A 15,564-nucleotide genomic window follows, 5' to 3' on the forward strand; every position below is an offset into this window, starting at 1 on the left:
TGGATGGTTCTCTCTCTATCTCTCTCTCTCTCTCTCTCTTTCTCTCTCTCTATCACTCTGCCTTTCAAATAAATAAATAAATAAATAAATCTTTTCCCCAAATGGCTACAACAACTGAGGCTGAGCTGAGCTGGGATGAAGCCAGGAGCCCCAGACTCTATCCGGGTCTATCACATGGGTGGCAGGGGGTTAGATCAGAAGCACGGAGTTCCTAGGACCCAAACTACACTCCGATATGGGATGAGGCATCCCAAGTGGTGGCTTAAACTGCTGTGCCTCAACACCCATGCCTATCTTTATCTTTTTAAACAAATATTAAAATAAATATTGCTATTTCAATGAAAATAAAGAATATATATCTGTGAACTACACCAAAAAAAAAAAAATCACTGTATCTGCCTGAGAGTGGATAAATGCCACCAGATGTCATAATTCACCAGTGATCTTTCACTGAAATTTAATGACTTCATGATAAAAATGATTTCCTTTTGTTTTGGGTTATCTCTGTCACTTTGTACACACTTTTCTGAACTATTTTTCTTCAACTTCTTAGGACCCCACCTATCATTTCAGGCCCCCAGATTGATTCCTCTTTTGAGAGAATAATCCTGCCTTATCTCATAGAGTAATCATGAGAGTAAAGCTCTGATCATAGTCCTGGCACAGAGGTAGGGCTATGAGCATCTCTCTGGACTGTGTGGGTGTTTGCCTGAATTACCAAGTGCCTTGGATCAGAGACCTGCTGAATTCTTCTTGACTATATGGTGCACTGAGTCTAGGAGACAACTTGTTGAATGATGGGAGATTAGGTGACTTTTGAGTGATCAGGGGAAATAAAGAGGCTCAAATCATAATCATAAGGATAAGATACTTCTTGGATGTTGGCATACCATGTCAGAGTACTTGGGTTCAAGTCCCAACTCCACTCCAGATTCTGGCTTCCTGTCAATGAGCACCCTGGAAATCAGCAGAGGAGAGCCCAGGTGAATGAGTCCTGCCACCCACATGGAAGACCCAGATTGAGTTCCTCCCTCCTGCCCTTGACCAGCGTAGCCCTAACTGTTGTGGGTGCTTGGGGAGTGAACCAGTGGATGGGAGATCTCTGTCTTTCTCTCTCTTTGTACCTCACTGCCTCTTGAATAAATAAATAAATAGAAACTTTATTAAAACTTCTTTTTTCGGTTTATTGGTTAACACACATTGTAGTGTTTGAGTCTTGAGAATCTTGTGAACCTTTGTTCAGTCATTGCTGAAAGAGTGTTAGAGAAGCTGCCAGGAACCTCACGCGCGTGCCACCTCTAGTGAACAGGCAGAGGGAACTGAAATGCAGCCTCAGGACTCTGAGTGTTTGATTGCTCTGGAGCCACCCGTGTTCCCAAGCCTGCCTGGTTCATGACGAGCGCTGTCTGAAACGTGGTTCACCCTGTGACCACAGCCTCAGCCACCCGCAGGGCCCAGTTAGGTACAGCACTGAGTGAGGTCAGGCCTATCCCAGAGCGCCTGCTACCCCAGCCCCAGGTCAGCGGCCACGTGGGAATGAGCTCTCTGAAAAAGCCAGAAATCTGGATTTTTATGTGCAAATTCTCCATCTCTAAATGTTGGCTGTTTTTTTTTTCTTTTTAATAATTCTCTGTGGGCCAAGAAAAGCAGGTCTACAAGCCAGTGTTAGCCCTGCAGCTGCCTGTTGGTGACTTTCACTTAAGACTTGTATTTCCTTGATTCAGTTTTGGAGTTTGTCCTAAGTTAAACACTATTTTATAATAATTTATTCTAATGTCAAACAGCGAGTTTAATTGCTGGAATCCAAGAGTGATATGTAGCTTTGGTGGTGAGTTTCTGTTTGGGGATGTCCCAGCCCCTGCAGAATCTGAGAATGAACTCTTGCCCGAAGTGCATAGGCCTCAGTCCTGCCCCTCTTGGCAAACAAAGGTAACAGATGCCAGGCAGTTAATAGCACAGGTAACTTGCTGGGAACTTTGGATAGACTACGATGAACTTTCTCCCAGGGTCAACACGTTTTTGTAGTGCAATAAGGAACAGCTTGGAAGGAAAGTCCACATGGTCAGCACATGTCAATGACCTTACACAAGAAGGTGGTGGCAATGAAGTCCAGGAGTGCAGTCAGCTGGATTAGCTGGGAACTCTGGCTTGTTTAGTCTTCCCAGAGGCAAGAGAAGCTTTCGAAAGCAGACAGAAAATCCTTAACTTGTAAGAAATGCTTCTTAGTTCTTCATGTTTAATGTAAGAAGCATTTCTGACTTCTCTCCTCAATCTGTAGTATATAAAAATGAGCTGAAGTTCAAATTAGATAATATGCTGTCTGATTAATGCATAACCTTTATATCCAAGGTCGGTGGAAATAGTAGGAAGAAGTATTTGGAGGCATAATTAGTTTTATCCTTTGCTTTGGATTTTTTGATTATTTTGTTATAGGTGAAATTCAGTTTATGTTTTTTACCCTTTTTTTTTTAGATTTATTTGTTTATTTGAAAGTCAGAGTTATACAGGAGAGGCAGAGAGAGAGAGAGAGAGAGAGGTCTTCCATCCGCTGGTTCACTCCCCAATTGGCCACAATGGCCGGAGCTACGTCGATCCGAATCCAGGAGCCGGGAGCTTTTTCCAGGTCTCCCACACAGGTGCAGGGGCACAAGGACTTGGGCCATCTTCCACTGCTTTCCCAGGCCATAGCAGAGAGCTGGATTGGAAGTGGAGCAGCCGGGACTTGAACCGGCGCACGAACCGGTGCCCATATGGGATGCTGGCACTGCAGGTGGTAGGTTTACCCGCTACACCACAGTGCCGGCTCCATATATTTTACCCTTTTTTTTATTTTTTTTATTTTTTTTAAAAAGATTATTTATTGGAACTGGCATACACATTTATTGGGACTAGACAGACACATTAGTAGGAAGTGGGACTAAATCCCAGGCACTGCCATATGGGATGCAGGCATTCCTAGTAGCAACTTAAACTGCTGCACCACAATACCCACCTCTAGATTTTTTTTTAAGAACTAGTAGATGAAAGTATAAAACATAGATGATTCCCTATTTGTTTATATTCATAGTGTTCTTGGGTTAGTACATTTAGGCTGTTAAAACAGAAAAAAAAAATAAACAAACTAGCTAGCTTGTAAACAGCAAGCATTTCTCACTAGAAGTCCAAGCTAAGTTTCCAGCAGACTCGGTGTCCGGTGAGGGCCTGCTTCCCCTAATTGGGTCCTTCCCACTGTGTGCTCACATGATGGAAGGGGCCATCTAACACAGACACTAATGTCATTCATGAAGGCTCCGCTCCTTCACCACATGGAATTGGTGGGACACATGTGCTATTCAGACCATGGCAGTTATGTATGTATGATACACTTTGGAATGAAGCTTGATCTTTCTTAACTTCAGACTGGGGATCCGCCCACTTGTTCTATAAGGGGCCAGATGATAGTAAATATTTTAGGCTTCGTGGGCCGTGCAGGCTCTGGTACAGCTGTTCAACTCTGCCATTAAAGGGAAAAAGCAGCTGTGGGTAATGTCTAGGCACGTGGGCATGCCTCACGTGGGACCTGGCAGGAGTAGGTGCTAAGTAAGCTCATGTTGCCTTAACATCATACTAGTCCCTGTCTGTAGATACTAGTGTCTGTAGATGCACCTTGATGGAGAAGATGTAAGAACAGGAGGAGTCTTAGGGGCCTGTCCATTTCAGAGATGGGGAATGGCACAAGAGGTTTCTGGAGGCATAGTGGGGAGGAATCCAGGGGTTTGCCGTCCACATGTTAAGTTAGAGGTGTGTTTTAAGCCAGTAGGTAGAAATTAACAGTGGCGCTCCAGGGGGAGGTGGAAGCTACAGATACTTCGCAGAAGGTTCTGGGTCGTGATAAAGACTTGACTCAGCCCAGAACTGTGAGGACAATGGTTGTGCCTATTTTGTTTGCCCTGGTATATCAAGCACAAATGTTTGGTGTGTGTCTGATGAGTAAGCTCCTCCATGGCTGTCAGTGCACGGTGAATGTGGTTTAATGCAAACAAAATCACTACCTGGTTTCAAACAGACCCATAGAAACCTGGTGTGTAGCTCCTTAGAAATAATTGGCTTATGCTAAAATCAGCATTTGACCCCCCAAAACGTGCCTTTGAGGCCACTGAATGCAAAGGCTCAAAGTTTACAGGCAAAGAACGTCTTAAATGTAGAAGTATTACTCTTGTTGAAGTGTGGTGGTATTGTGGCAATTAAAACAGAGAATGTTTCTGTTGCTTTTTTGTTATTGCATTTCTCTAACCAGTAGGCTCTAAAAGAACAGCTGTCTTGGAGGTAAGCAAACTAGGAAGTGGTTATTCATTAAAAGGTTCTCATTGAAATGGATGGGAAACACTGAGCTGAGCCAAGCCCTTTGCTTTACCAGGGCAGAAAGGAAGGGGAGGGGGACTGAGTGACTAGCATAAATACACAGTTAAACAACTAAAACCCTTCAGCGTGGGCCTGAACAGACCTTAGATCTTTTGAAAACTTTCTACCACCCTTGTGCCTAGATCAATCAATGAGGTATCATCTTAGAGCAGAAATCACTTATGAGTTAGTCATGGAATTATTTTAGTGATTTGTTTTGCCACTGATTTTATGTAAGAATCATAGTTAGACCTTGCTTTAGCGAATTTGAAAATCCACATGCAGTTCTCTAAGCTCATTCCATTTGGCAATGTACGTACCATTTAGCAATGCAAAAGAATAAGGAGCCCAAGAAGGGTAGATGAAAACAAAGATTTTTGTTTTTTTTTTTAAAGATTCATTTTATTTATTTAAAAGAGTTAGAGATGGAGAGCCAGGGAGAGAGAGATCTTCCATCTGCTGGTTCACTCCCCAAATGGCTGCAAACGGCCAGAGCTGAGCTGATCCAAAGCCAGGAGCCAGGAGCTTCTTCTAGGTCTCCCATGCGGGTGCAGGGGCCCAAGGACTGGGCCATCTTCTGCTTCTTTCCCAGGCCGTAGCAGAGAGCTGGATCGTAAGTGGAGCAGCCAGGACGTGAATCGGCACCCATATGTGATGCTGGCACTGCAGGCTGGGGCTTTTAACCCGCTGTGCCATAGCGTCAGCCCTGAAAGCAAGGTTTTTAATTTTCAGTAGATAGTCTACCAAGTGAGGAAGGCTCGCGTCCAAAGTGAAGATGGGATTTTAGTTGCAGATACCATTTTCAGGAAGCTTAGAAACCTATGTGGAGTCTCAGGACGGGACACCTCTGAATACCCACGGTTCTTGCTGCCGGCTCCACAATTGTAGTTCTTATGCAAGATGCTGGCTATACTTACTCCTCCAAGCCTCAGGAAGCACATCTGCAAAATGAGGGGTGAGACACTTCCCTTCCAGCGTCATTGTGAACACAGGAAAGCACACATGTTTTGTACCTACACACAGGAAGCCCTGAGGAGGTAAACTCCCTTCATCTTAGACATGTGGAAACTGAGGCTGATAGAAGTGACCCAAGGCAGTCCGGTCCCCTAGGATTTAATCATCTGCCCTACCCTGAGGTTCCCAGCCACTGTCTTCCTCAAACTGTGCCTGCCGGAAAATTGTCTCTCCCTCCCATGTGGACAGTGCCGCAGACAGAGGCGGTGCCCCATGAGGGACCACTCTTCCTGGGCTTGGCATCTGCGGTGTGTCTGTCTGGGTTGCATGAGCACATCTGCTCGCGGCTCCCTTACGCACAAGTCCAGGTCCCGTACCACACAGCACAGCTGGGCGCTGCTCCCCCTCCCCCACCCCGCCCTGCCCCGCTCCCGCACCGGGTCCATTTACATAGTGGCACAACAGGAAGCAGGGCCAGCGCGTGGAGCCGCTCTGCTCCAGGGCACTGCGAGCAGATTGCTCCAGGTGCCCTGGGTCCTAGAGGGCCAGGCTGTGCCCCTGGGGAGTCCTCCCTGCCTGCTGCTTGGTAGGACTTTGGGGTTTTTGTTTTGCTCTGTTGTCGGTGCTCGCTCACGTGTCTGGCAGGCCTGGCAGGAGCGTGCTGTCAGGCAGGAGGGGTTGCCTTTTGTGGAGTCAGAGTTCCCAGTGAACAAAGCCCTCCAGTTCGTCTCGCAAAACAGCAGATGCATGAGTCACCTCGGAGACGGGAACAGGAAGTCGTCCTGTGGGTGCTGAGCCAGTTTCACTTCAGTGATGAGAACTTACCCCCCAAATCCTGGTCGTGTGTATTGTCCCCTTCCCCAGGCACAGCGAGTCCCGCTCCCGGCCCCGGCTCTTTCCCTTGGGAAGGACACCTCGGCCTGCGTAGCACTCAGGAACTTGGCCTGTGGCCTTGGTCTGAGTCTGTGACCGTATCCCAGGATCCTCTTTGCCAAAGAAACTTTCTGACTGAGCTTTTTTCTGAAGAATATTTTCCCTGTTTCTCCTCTCCTGGGAATAGAAACACACTCCGTGGTGGCCAGGGACTTTCTCGCATGTATGACTGTGTGATTTTCTGACAGGAACTTGTCACTTGTGGTGTTTGCAGGGAGTCTCTGCTCCTTTGTTTGACTTCTCGTAAATCCTTTGTTCTTCTTAAACCTTTTGGTCTTCTCTGTCGTGATAAGAGCCAGGCACCCTGGGAGGAGCTTTCCAGACACCTTTGTCCTCGAGGCCTGGGGACCATTGGGACTCTCCTCCTACAGGGGAGGAGACAGGCTGAAGGTAAGCAGCCTGGAAGTTACTTGGGTAAATAAACGGCCGGAGCCGGACAGTCAGCCCAGTCCCTAACGACTCCCATTGCCAGCGTGTTTACTCAGAGTGTGGTCAGCAGAACATTGATCAAGTTCCTAGGAAAACATTTCTGCCTTCAAATAATTTGGGGAAATGCTGCAAGCCATATGCCTTTTGCAGGTCTTAAGTACATCTTAGTGTTAGGTCCTGAGAAGTAGTGCTTGCAAGAAGCTTAATTATCTTTGTTTAAACTTTAGCTGTCCAAAATATATATGACGTAGAACTCTCTTTCCAAATATACCTATTAAATTGTGTTGTATTCTGGGAAACCCTTAGAAGGCCGGATAGTGTGATGGTTGGATGCATGCATGGGCTCTGGAGCCAGAATCCCTGGGTTCAAATCCCAGGTTTGCTGCTCCCAAGGTTGATTCTTTTCCTTTTTTATGTTTTATTCAATTTATTTGAAAGGGAGAATTAGAGAAAGACAAGGAGAAACAACTTCACCTGTTGGTAAGCCAGGATCCAGGAGCGTCATCCAGGTCTCCTGTGTGGGTGTGTGAGCCCAAGCACTCAGACCATCTTCTGCTTTCCCAGGTGTATTAGCAGGCAGCTGGATCAGACATGGAGCAGCCAAGATTCGAACTGGTGCCCATTTGGAATGCCAGTGCTGCAGGTGGCAGCTTAACACTCACTATACCACAGCGCAGGCCCCTGCAGTCAGTGCTTAAGCTTTCTGGGGTTCAGTTTGCCCATCTATTTAGTGGGAAATGTTATAGCACTGTCTCAGAGGGCCACTGTGAGGACCAAGTCAGTACCTCTAAAGGTCCTAGAACACTGTTGTGTAAGCACATTGAAAAGTAGTTGGGGTTCTCAGTGTAGCAGGAGGAATCAAACATTTGCTACCTGTGGGGTCTGGCCACAGCCAAGATGCTGTCTCATGGGCCTTGAGAAAACATATCAAGAGAGGAAGAACACCCTATCCCTTTCCCCCTGCTGGTCTCCCTGGCTGCCCAAGCCTTTCTCTGCCCTGCCACAGCTGGTCATTCCAGATAGTAGCCCCAACCTGAGCTCAGGCGGAAGCAGCAGGTCTCTGCCCTTGAGTGAGGATTAGCACACGTGCCTCCTGGGACCAGGGACTGGCTATCAGGGTTAGCCAGACACTGTGGGTGGTCCCAGCAGAATCTGCAGAAAGAGCATGCTGGTGAGAAAGAACTCAGACTCCCTGTGTTTGAGCAAGACAGCAGCCCTTGCAAAGCCATTATCCCTTGCATTTCCAGAAGGGGAAAGAAGCACAAAGTGTTGCACTTTCCCTGCACTTGCCACTGCCCTGTGAGTATACACCTGTGAGTATCCCCAGCAGCTTCTCCACGGAGAATGGGCACTAGATGAGGAGCTTGCAGTTCTGCAGCCTGCGTGAGCCACTTGTTGGAAAGTCCTGCATCAGAGAGATACCATGTGGTTAGACTTTGCTGGTCACCTCCCCTGCATGTTCTGAGGCTGGTCGTGCCTTGACTCCCAGGGTGATTTGGGGGAAGTCCACTGGGGAGAAGGAAAGCAATTGCAGGAATTTAACTCATTTTCAAAATTGACCCTACATATTTATTACGTTACCCTGTTTGCTCTAGAAATTTTAAATCTCTCAAGATGAGAAGTTGCAATTAGAAAAATACACCAGCACTCTGTATGGGCAGGGCCGATAGCACATGGTACATTGATTGTGGAGTGAAAAATGCAGTTTGCAGAACCATAGGAAAGTATGATCCTGTTTGTTTAAAAAACCATATCCACGTGTATCGTGTGTGTGATTGTAAAGGCTGGAAAAGGGGTGTGGAGAGAAGGAGACTTTTTACAGGAGTTACCCCTTTAGATAGAAGTTAGAAGGAAAGAATCTTACTTTTTTAACTCAATGCATATGCATGTGATTTGAACTTTTCAGCATATCTCTTTTGTTATTTAGAAAAAGAAGAAGAAAAAGGCAGCACACCCGGCTCCAAAATTAGGGCTAGACTAGCGAGGGCAGAGTTGCCTGACTGGCTGGAAGGCTTTGCACAAGGAAGGAAACTCAGACCAGCAAATGGGCCGATTCCAGGCCCAGTCAGCTCTGCACGGTGCACACTCAGCTGGGCCACGCACTGTGGCTTTGGAGACCAGGCAGTTGCAAGTGCTGCTAAGTTTTACTTTTCCTTTCCCACGCCCTCACTCATGACAGCCACACCAGCTGCTCACATCCGCTGGGGTGCAGCTTCCCATGTGTTGCTCCTGGCCATGATAAAGTGCCTGATCACCCCAGCCCGACCACATGGAGGGACCCACCCCAAGCTCAAGTACAAATGGGCCCAGCTGGCAGGAGGGCAGTGGCCACTGCCAGGTCACATCCGCAGAGTCCTCGCTGCTCCGTGCCGGAGACTGTGCTGACTGAGAGCCTCATCTTAGTGAGGAGCCTGGTCTCCCCTGGTTCTCAGGGACCCTGGGCAAGTCATCATATCTCCGTGTGACTGCATTTTCTCAGCTTACTAGCTGCACCAAGTGATTTAATTACAAGGTGGTTGTGAGGTGTGATAATAGAAGTGAAAGAGCTTTGAAAATAAAAGGTGGCGAAGACTGAAGGAAAACATTATTATCAGCAAGTCCTGGTGGGGCCGCCACCCAGGACTGAGTGATTTCTCTCCCAGTGGGGGGTTGGGTTCTGTCTTGACCTGGAGGCAGAGCCCCTTCTTTGCCTCATTCTAATGGCTTAATTCCTTCTTTTCAGATAAGAACCCCAGGGGCCTGAGAGGCTGAACAGTTTGTCTTTGTCTCTTCCCCACCTTCCCAGATCCCACTGGAAATCAGGGACAGAGCTGAGGGTGAGGCCAGTCAGTGATCCCTGCTGTAGGAGCTTGCGTTGTATCAGCTGTCTTGATACACTGGTCCCTTTATTCTGCAGGTACCCCTGACTGATGGCGCTGTAGCGCTTGTGCCCTAGGGTAGGGCACCACTCCTCACATACTGTTGGGGTAGGGTCTTAGTAGGACACTTCCGAAGTTCTCCTTTGCCATTGCACTTTTTCCTTCTAAATGTCAGTCATTGGGAATAGTGAGCATCCGGGCATAGCCAAGATCTTAAGGTTGAACCAATTGCCTGGGTTCAGCTCCTCATTTTTCTCCCTGTGTGTTTTTTCTTTTGCATCTTTCCACCCCCTTTTCTCATTCATTCAAAAAGAATTGTGCATAGATGTTGCATGTTGATTTGTTAAGTAAATACGTTTAAGGTTGTGCTAAACTGGAAGCTTTTTTTTTTTTTTTTTTTTTTTTGGTCTTCCATCAGCTTCAGTCAAGTCAAGGTGGAGAATAGAGGAAAAAGTGAGGACATGGACTACATTAGAAAGTAGACCACATAAAGCAAAGTGCTGTAGACCCTCAAAGGAGGAAGAGATCAGCTAAGATAGAAGGCACATCTCTGATCACATTCTCTGCTTACAGTGTTTCAGTGGCTGCCAGTTCCTTACAGCATAGAATTCCAACTCCTGAGTCTGGCAGCCACCCTCTGACTCCATCCCAACTGTGCTGCTAGCTCCTCTTCATGATAGCTTTTCTCTGGTAAACCAAACTTCCTTCCATTCCTTACACAGCCTCAGGACTTCCGCAGCACTAGCCTTGGCCCCTCTACTTAAAATGCCCTGCCCCCGGGGGCCAACGTTGTGGTACAGCAGCCTGAGTTACTGCTTGCAATGCCAGCATCACATATCTGAGTGCCAGTTTGAATCCAGCTTCCTGCTAATGCACCTGGGAGGTAGCAGATGATGGCCCGGGTGCATGGGCCCCTGCCACTCATGTGGGAGACCAGGATGCAGCTCCTGGATTATCCCTGGCTCCACTGTGGCCATTTGGAGAGTGATCCAGCGGATGGAAGAAGTGTCTCTCTCTCTCTTTCCCCCCCTCCCCTCTCTGCCTTTCAAATAAATAAATTCTTGGGAAAAAAAAAAAAAAGCCCTTTCCTCCTGGCTCCAAATACATCAAGGTAGTACCACTTCCACCACGAAGCTTGCTGAAATTTCCCCCAGCCAAAAGGAGTCACTCCTTCCTCTGAATTCCCTTTGAATCCATCTCTCTCTTCCTCTTCCCTGTACCCTGTGTCTGTTTAAAGTGGTTCGTGGATGCATCTGTCTGCTCGACCTGGAGAGAAAACCCCTTGAGGACAGGCAATTAGAGGTGGTGTATTTGTGGCCCACGGGGGCCACAGCAGACCCCCCCTGATAAAGAGATACTGAGACATGGTGGAAGAGGCAGCCTGGAGTGACCTAGAAGCTGAGGTAGAATCCCAGCAGGGGGTGGGGACGGGGCTTCCTGGAAGAAAACACAGAGGGAATAAGAGAGGTGAATTTCATTTGCAGGACCATTTGAGTAGCAGCAATTGTTCTTGTTCCTGTGTGGCAAGGCCCCTGTGAGCTTGGGATGGATGCTGTGGAATGCTGTGGACGCCCCCTCCATAAAATGTGCAAACCCACAGGGTTTCAGAGGACACCTGCACCTTTTAGGGGCAAAGAATCTCCAGAGCATCCAGGGAGAAGACTGGAGTGGGAGGGGACAGCAGTTTTATTTTTTTTTTTAATATTTATTTTATTTATTTGAAAGAGAGTTACAGAGGGAGGCGGAGCCAGATAGAGAGGTCTTCCATCCACTGGTTCACTCCCCAAATGGCCACAATGGTTGGAGCTGAGCTGATCCGAAACCAGGAGCCAGGAGCTTCTTCCGGGTCTCCCACGTGGGTGCAGAGGCCCAAGGACTTGGGTCATCTTCTACTGCTTTCCCAGGCCATAGCAGAGAGCTGGATTGGAAGTGGAGCAGCCGGGACTTGAACCAGCGCCCTTATGGGATGCCAGCGCTGCAGGCCAGGGCTTCAACCCACTGCGCCAAAGCGCTGGCCCCGGTGACAACAGTTTTAAAAGAGTTTCTAGGCCCCAGTGAAAGTTCCACAGTTCATTGGGAGCATTTGATGCTGGGCTTGTGTGTTGTATAAGCTTTCTATGGATGTATGCTAACATACAGAAAAGTTCGCAAGTCTTAAGAAAGATTGAGTCCTAAGCTAAACACACAAAAGTAGCCAGCAACTGGGGGAAGGGGGGATTTCCTCACCTCCTTCCCCTTCTAAGAAATGGCCATCCGTTCCCCTGACCTCACAGCATAGGTTGGTTTTGTGTGTGTTGGTGCGTGATGTGGACAGAATCACCGCGTGCACTCCATTTTTACTCCCGTGCCGCTGCACCTCCACCGTGACTTCCACAGGGCTGCATGCTTTTGAGACTCGTTGCTGCCTTTGACTGTGTGGTATTCTGTCAGCTGCTTCCTTCGGCTCCTGTTTTGATCATGTTGGCATTCCTGCTTGGGGCGTGTTCTGAGCAGTGCTGCCGCCTGCCCGTGTCCTCACATCTGTCTTCTGGGGAACAGAGGCTCACATTTCTTCTGGGATGACACCTGGGATCAGAATGGCCATATCTGAATGTTCTGCCTAAATCGGTGCTGCCATCAAGTCACACCCCACCCTCACCCCCACCCCTGAAGATGCCGAGGGGCATAATAGCATTAAGAGGGGAGCTTTAGGAAGTCCTGTCTGGCTGTGTTACCTATTTGGTCCACAGCAGTGGATTCAGCCTGTGCTGTGGGAATGGGCAGAGTCCCCTCCAGGGCTGCCACAGGGGACAGAGCAGGGGGAGCTGTGTCACATCCCCACCACCCTCAACATCTGTTGAGGTTAGCTTGCTCCATCTGTTGGGTTAGCTTTGCCATTATCTAGGATTGCTGGGCCATGGCCAGCTGTCTGACAGGTGCAAAGCCTTGAGGAGAGCATCAGGGAGTCCAGACAAACCAAGGTGGGCACCGTCCTCTCACAGCACTTGTCAAATGAGAGCATGAACATGAGCTTGATGGCGGGGGTACCAGAGAGGGAGCTGCTGATATGAAAATGAGATCCCCAGTGCTACTCAGCTTTTTGGAAGCGGAGGGGCAAGGTGGTGGCTTCAGAAACAGCTGGAACAGTAGTTAAGCTGCATGTCAGAGCTGCAGCTCTGCTCCTCATTCTAGCTCCTGCTGATATGCACCCCAGGAGGCAGCAGGTGATAGCTCAGGACCTATGTGGGAAACCTGGATTGAGCTCCTGGCTTTGGTCTAGCCCAGCCAGAGTTGTTGGAGAAATCTGGGGAGTAAACCAGTGGATGGGAGTACTCTATTTTTCTTTATTTTTTTCTTTGCTTTTCAATAAATAAATAAAAAAAAGCAAAGGCAGAGCAGAAGTGTTGACTCTAGGTAACTAATAGGAGTTGCTTGGTTAGCAGAAAAGAGACAGAAGGTGCCCCCAGAAGGACCTTCCGTTAGAGGAACAAGTACTGGCAAGCTGTCCAGGTGAGCGTGGGCCACACGCAGGTGCAGGGCCAGGAGCAGACACAAGTGGCCTGTGCAGCCCTGGGGCGTGGAGGAGAGGAAGCCTGGGCACTCGGGCAAAGTCTCCAAGGCCAGCTGAGTTTAAAGGCCTCAAGCAGCAAAGACGCCATCTGGGGGGCAGGGCAGGGCTGAGAGAACTAGAGAGATACACGCCCAGGGGAGGCCTGGGCCTGAGAGAGGTCAGGCCGGGTTAGTAGTGGCCGTGCCAAGAAGTGGATTTGTGCGGAGAGTTCTTCGGCTTTCTCTGGAATTGTGAAATTCTGCAGAAGGGCCGCCTTCTCTGTCACTCGTTTGGTGCTATTATCTGCAAAGGCACATGGCAAATCAGCCAGAGACTTCAGTTTGCTGCGCTGGCCTTTTACAAAACACAGTAGCTGAAAGCTCACTGTCTTTGTGGGCATGTTTGCTTTTTTAAAATCATCCGTGAACACCGTTTTCTCTCCTAGTGCTGGCTGTCTTAGGACGCCTTTGGTGTAGAAAGCTACCCCTTCGCCTTCCCCAGCTGCACTGTTTTCCGTGGCCCCAGAAGCAGGCACATTGAGCCCCTTTCCTCACCCCTGTGTACACAGTTCTGTCAGGCGCTGAGTGCACCTGTTTGTGTCACTGGAATGATTCACTTTGGTGACATTCACAGCCCACGCCTTCATTGTATGCAAATGTATCATATTCTGTAATATGTAAACATGAAAGCTTGAGCCAGTGCTCTGAGTGGTTCTGAAGGCTGGGAAGGGAGAGCTGCTCTGAGAGAAGTGAAGATGGGGTACAGAGCTCCTGAATTGCCCTCCTGGGTTAGGGATGAGGACACCGAGGCCCAGAAGGGGGAAGTGACTTGCACAAGGCCACCAGGCAGAGCAGTCAGGGAGACCTTGGCCTTGAGACCAAACAGGCCTGATGTGTTCCAGTCCCACAGCTCAAACCAGGAGTACACATCAGAATCACCCAGGGCTATTCCGGAACTTCGGCCCGTGCCTTGGCCAGGTCCTGCTGCCGGTGTTCTGGTTTGGAGGCATGGGGTGAGGTGTGGGCAGTGGAACTATTGCCCAGGTGATTTTGAAAGGCAGCCCTGTTAGGAATCAACCTCTCATCTCTTTGGTTGTGCTTTCACTCTGCACTATGTCTTAGGCACAGGTGTAATCTGCCCCTAAGAAAATATCATTAAATGAGTTCTAAGCAAGGAGAAAACAGAACTTCCCTCTGCTTAAGATTCTTGTGAAAATGCACTAAATATTAAGAGGAGAAGCACCTGTTGGGCTACTAAGGAATAGGTGCCTCATGAGGCAAAAAGATTGGTTTTTTTCTAATTATCTGCAAAAATAACTTATTATTCACGTAAATTTGAATGCAAAACTCTTGCAAGTCCACAGGTAGGAATGAAAAGAAAACTAAGCAGCTGATGGTATCCTAGGTAGTAGATGAGAAAGCACTTTGTTAATGGAAGTCTTTTGATAGCATTATTATTGTGTCAGGCTTACCACATTAGCAGGAGAATACCAGGTCCCTGTGTTGATTCAGGCAGAAGTGGCAGACAAATGTGCACCAATATCTACATGTGATGCTTAGGTAGGGTTCCTCAGAAGTCAGCTGGGATTGGGTTTCACTTATAAATCCCTGCAATCCAAAAGGCAGTAGCATCTGGCAATCATCATCAAATGCCATATCTATCTGTTTGTCATCGTTGGCACTGACAGGTTGCATGCATGCATTTTTTCACTCTACTAAAATTGACCTTATAATTTCTACTTGCAATATAAGCACGTCGCTAATTTTAACTTACGTTGTACATAAAAGCCATCCAAAGAATCTTGTGTGCTTCTAAACATATAGTCTGCTTCAACCTTCTGAAACTCCTGTTTGATCACAACTAAATGTTGGTCTCCATGATCTCTCAGGAGCTTAAAAGTTTAATTGAATGTACAATTACATATGTAAGTTATAAAAGATGTTGGTGCTATTGCATTTAGCCATTCGATTTTACTTGAAAGTACGTGTTAAGCCCAATGCTGCTTGTAAGATGAAATACCATGGGATGCAGCCACCCCCTTCTACTTGCAGTCCCTGCCTTGCGCAGGCAGATTTAAGCAAAGAAGGCATCTGGGGCTCCTCTTTGTTTCCAGAGCTGGCAGCCGCAGACTTGTATGTTCCTAGTCTGCCCTTAACACAAGAGGTAAAGTGCCACAAACCAATGTTAGTATCAGCCAGCCATTCCCAAGTGCAGGGATTATGGGAATTATATGATGTGCCCTAGTATTGTACTTTGGAAATGTAAGCAGAACTACGCTCAAGAAGTTGTGCAGAAATTTAGGAAAGTTTATTATGGTTCCTAATTGAGGCTTAATTAGAATCAGAGCTGAACAATTCATTTCTCAGATCGAACCTCTTCAGTATGTAATGGATTTCAGGAAGTATTTTCTGAAGGAGTCATTTATTGGCATGATGTCATCCCGATTGTTTCACAAATTCTGATTTTTGGGACCGGCACTGT

General features: G+C 47.8%; 1 protein-coding gene and 1 long non-coding RNA gene across 5 annotated transcripts in view; one reads left to right on the forward strand and one right to left on the reverse strand.

The window, feature by feature from the left end:
- Positions 1-15,564, forward strand: part of GNG12 (G protein subunit gamma 12) — a 151,216-nt gene that overhangs the window by 107,178 nt on the left and 28,474 nt on the right. The gene's annotated exons all lie outside the window — the stretch shown is intronic.
- LOC138850632 (uncharacterized) lies at positions 4,755-6,606 on the reverse strand. The gene is made up of 2 exons (XR_011390666.1): positions 5,178-6,606; positions 4,755-5,086 (listed from the first exon to the last, which is right to left on the reverse strand). It is a non-coding gene; the product is annotated as an uncharacterized lncRNA (long non-coding RNA).

The sequence above is a fragment of the Oryctolagus cuniculus genome, chromosome 7 (assembly GCF_964237555.1).
Source record: "Oryctolagus cuniculus chromosome 7, mOryCun1.1, whole genome shotgun sequence".
Lineage (NCBI taxonomy): Eukaryota > Metazoa > Chordata > Mammalia > Lagomorpha > Leporidae > Oryctolagus > Oryctolagus cuniculus.